This window comes from Bidens hawaiensis, unplaced genomic scaffold (genome assembly GCF_021521415.1).
Source record: "Bidens hawaiensis isolate Kalapana, Puna unplaced genomic scaffold, B.hawaiensis_p1.1 tig00007309_1, whole genome shotgun sequence".
NCBI lineage: Eukaryota > Viridiplantae > Streptophyta > Magnoliopsida > Asterales > Asteraceae > Bidens > Bidens hawaiensis.
In genome coordinates, this window is record NW_027491506.1 from 116,040 (window position 1) to 120,585 (window position 4,546).

The 4,546-nt window shown below is 33.2% G+C and overlaps 2 long non-coding RNA genes across 2 annotated transcripts; one reads left to right on the forward strand and one right to left on the reverse strand.

Moving 5' to 3' along the window:
• Positions 1-964: 964 nt before the first annotated feature.
• Positions 965-2,774, reverse strand: LOC143634949 (uncharacterized). The gene is made up of 3 exons (XR_013153965.1): positions 2,298-2,774; positions 1,208-2,220; positions 965-1,108 (listed from the first exon to the last, which is right to left on the reverse strand). It is a non-coding gene; the product is annotated as an uncharacterized LOC143634949 (long non-coding RNA).
• Positions 2,775-3,443: 669 nt separating this feature from the next.
• LOC143634946 (uncharacterized) lies at positions 3,444-3,764 on the forward strand. The gene is made up of 2 exons (XR_013153964.1): positions 3,444-3,568; positions 3,603-3,764. It is a non-coding gene; the product is annotated as an uncharacterized LOC143634946 (long non-coding RNA).
• Positions 3,765-4,546: the final 782 nt, after the last annotated feature.

Sequence of the window (4,546 nt, forward strand, 5' to 3'; positions counted from 1 at the left end):
AATTATTCAATTCATTTAGCCCATTTTTATATAAAAAATATATAAAAAAATAAAAATTGGCTAACACAAATCATAACTAACTAGTAAATGAACCCGCGCGTTGCGGCGGGGACACAAGAGAATTAGGTCGGTAAGGGGTTAGTTCGTTAAATTACCGGCATTTGAAATCACCAAATTTGGAATGAATACAATGTACGATACGAAAAATAAGAATTTTTTATTGCAACATTAGCATGCCCATTGTAAACTGATCATTTTTCCCTTATTAACCCACTACATAAACTGATGTGGGTTATACAGTAGGAAAAAAATGGTTCAAAACACACTAAAAAACCTATAAGATATGAAATTAAAATATAGATTTACTAATACATATGGCTAGCAATAATAAGACTTAGAACCCAACTTAAGAGGAGTATGATATTCATAGGTATACTAAGTGTAGCAAGTTAAACGCACACCACAATGTACAACAACTTTAAATCCCTCAGTTTGATCATGCTCCCTAACTACATAACACTCTCAATTATCCTTTTTTTCTCATACACTAAACCCGTCCACTAAACTCACTATCATTTAGAAGTTGAAGTTGAGCGTTGGGAGCCTTTGATTGTCCTTTATGTTTTGCATCACCTGAGTGTGCTTTTACACACATTTATATTGTTAACAAATAAACTGAAACGAACAAGAACACGTTAATTCTGTTAAAGAGCGAACACGAACACGAACAAGAAAACCATGGTAGCTTAAATGCTCGTGCTATATCATTTGTTGGGTTAAAGTTGTATGAATGGACACTGACATGCTCCATTCGTTTTCATTCAGTTCGTTTAGAAGCCAAAAAATAGGTAATCTGGATCCCGATGGACCATAATTGTTTCAGTTTCTTCACAATCAACAGCAGGTCAATCTAAAATAAAAGAAATCAACATCCAAATGAATTGAAAAAACGTATGTTTTTTATATAATTAATGGAAGCATCGGTTTCTAACAACCTCGTATAAAGAATTATACAAAGTACAATTGTACAGGATATTACAATTATCACCTCAGATTCTAATCCACTTCTCTATTCATTAGCCTTTTGCTTTGCAATTCCCTTCATTTTCTCAAGCTGCAAACAAATTTTGTATTAATTAATTGCAGAACATGTAATTAATAAAATAACAAGATTAAGAAATAAGAATATGAAAGACAAAACAATCACCATTATCTTACGTTACAAGAGTAGCACACGCATTTTGTCAACTAAAAGAAGCACCAACACATGCACAAACACCCGAACCCGTACCGAGTAAAAAAACACTTTTTTGAGTCGACCCGTTATGACACGAATGTGTAGTGACTCGAAACCAACCATGGTTTCAATACGATCTTTTGTCTAACCAAACCTAAATTAAACCGAAAGTGAACCTAAACAACCAAATAAACGGAAACTGAACTGAAATGAGCCCAACAAACGAAAACCTAATCGAAACCAAAAACCGAATACAACCCAAACCAAAAAGAAATCAAAAAACGCAAAACCAAAAAAACCGCAACAAAACAAAAAAAAATCGTAACGTAACAAAACCATAAAAACATAAACCGAAACAAAACGAAAATTGAAAAAAAAAACGAAATTGAAATGATACCAAAAACCAAGAAAACTAAAACCATACCAGGATCCAAAAACTAACAACTAAGCAGAGCGGATACAAAAGCGAACCGAAAATAAGAACAGAAATATTAGTGAAGTATTTATCTTCATACCTGGCAGAGGTGGTTGTATTAATTATTTGAACAGAAAATATGCATGGTTGTCAAAACAGATAAAATATCTATTTCTATTCCAAACCGAAACGAAACAAAAAAAACACAAAACCTAAAAACTGAAACAAAACCAACAACGAAAAGAATCTTACCGAAACAAAACCAAAAACCAAAAAGCTTAAAACAAAACGAGCCCGAGCTGAGCTCAATCTTTAAAAACTGCTCAACCCGAGCTTAAGCCTTAACGGGGTCGGCTCATTTACACCTCTACTCTAAAGTCACTCAACTTTCATTAAGTATTCTAATCCCATGTAATGCTTAAATAAATCAAGGCAAAGGAAACATATATGAATGCTGGTTACAATTTAGTGATTATTTTTTCCTTATAAATTATGAAACTTATATATTATTTAGTCAATTATTATTGTTTCATGATTATCTTCTACTTTAAGTTAACTGAAACAAAAACTGTAAATATTTGAAACTGAAATGATACCAAAAACCAAGAAAACTAAAACCAAACCGATACCAAAAACTAACAAAACTAAACCGAACCGATATGAAACCGAACTGAAAAAATTGAAAAATTAGTGAGGTATTCACCTTCACACCTGACACGGGATGTTATATTAATGATTTGAACAGAAAATATGTATGGTTTTCAAAAAAGTCAAAAGTGCATTTCTATACCAAACCGAAACCAAAAAAACACAAAACCCAAAAAACTGAACCGAAACCAATAACGAAAAGAATCTTATCAAAACGAAACCAAAGACCACTATAAAAAACTTACTAAACGAAACAAAAACCGTATTAAATCATAGCAACCAAAATGATACCAAATACCAAGAAAACTAAAACAAACCGTAACCAAAAACTAAAAAACTAAACCGAACTAAAAATAAAAATGGAACAATTAATGAAGTATTCAGTATTCACCTTCACGCCTAGCAGGGGATGTTACATTAATTATTTGATAAAAAAACACGTATGGCTTTCAATACAACACAAAAGTGCATTTCGATACATGTCTTTATAAAGGAGGATCAAATTTCAGCATCGCCTGAAAATTGGTTCTAGGTGCAAGAAGCGAGGGGCTTTTAATAACTATGCTATTATCGCATCCACTATTAGTGCTAACATAACATCAGTTTAATATTTATTGCAGAATTTGCCAACTTAATAGATCGGTATATCGATCATAATAAATGAAAGCAAGAGTTAAAAAAACTAACTACGAATTAACAAGGTATATTATTTTCTTTAATGCAGATTATGAAATAACGAATTCACAATTCTAAACTGTCATTATTAGTGTGAACCACGATTTCACTTGCTTCTTCATTGTAAGCCATGAAATTTGAAGACTAAGATTTCACAATGATTAGAAGACTTAAGGATGTCAAAAGTTTTATAGTTCCAGTTTTCAATGATACTTTAATGTGTGCTTTTCTTCTTTAAATAACTTTCTAACTTATTTTTATGTTGTGTAATTGTATCTTGACTATCTTCCGAAACACGAGTGAACATTCAGTTTTTAAATCAATAAAAAAAAACAGATTTTAAACATAAACAAATAGGCATTCTTTATATTAAGGAAAAAACAATCCTACGGAACATACCGGATTTGGTCATTTTTTGGAATCCTAGTTTGGCATTTTTTCGATTTAAAAAGCAATAAAACCATTTTAATCAAAGTCAGCTCATTCAAGTCTTACCTCCCTGCTTTCAAAATCTTGTACTTCCCGAGCATAGTGAGTTCAGCAACGGTTGAACCTGCCCGTCCAGGTGTGCCTTCTCCCTTCGAGGTCTTTATGTGCCGATCATGTTTAAAAACTTTTGGTAGATAGGTTTCTATAAAGCAACAACCACGTGTCGGTTCACGTAAGTCAGTCCACCAAACATGGGCGAAACCTACACCCTGCAAATTGGGCAAATGCACTCAATCAAATGATGAAATTGAACAAATGGGCATACATAATAACCCTAATTTCAGATTTGGGAACCCAATATATAATAAAACAATTAGTAATGGAGTTTTGAGTCATAGATTGAGACCTATGGTGATCTTACTTTTTTTCCTTTTCAGTAGGCGGAATCAGCAAAGAGCTTGAAAAAATCCAGTACCGGCAATCATCCATGCAATCCTGGGTAGGATCAGTTGGACTGAATAAGATGATTAAATACAATTGATTTAACGTCTCAGCAAAGTGTGGTGACGGATGAGGGTCAGTCGGTTGGGATGCCCGTTTAATTGTATTGATTTCATATTAATTGCAATTAACTATGCCGCCGGAGGCAGGCCTGAGATGAATTGGAAGGTAACGGTGTCTTCTCCGGTGGGTGACAGTGACAATTACCTATAAGATAAAGGGGAACGCAATGGTTGAATTGATGAAATTAATGGTAAGGTAACTCAATGAATTTTCAATTGATGAAATTAATGGGTGGTTAATGCGGCGATGGGTAGCAACAGCAGCTGAATTGAATTCGCCGGAAGTTATTGAAGATACGTCGAAGGTCTTAATGGGAATTGAATACACCAGCGTCTCAGAGAGAGAAAAAATGGGATGTGAAAAAGCTGCCTATCCCTTCCCTATTATAATGTAATTAGTTTTTATCCCCGTAATAACGGGGTAGTTTATATTATTTATTCTAATATTTTTTATATTTTGAATTTATGTTTTTTTATTGTGAAGGTTTGATGTTAAATTATTGAGTTAATGGCCATTTTCGTCCCTGTGGTTTGCTACTTTCGCCACTTCAGTCCAAAATTTGTATTTTTGTCAATTTA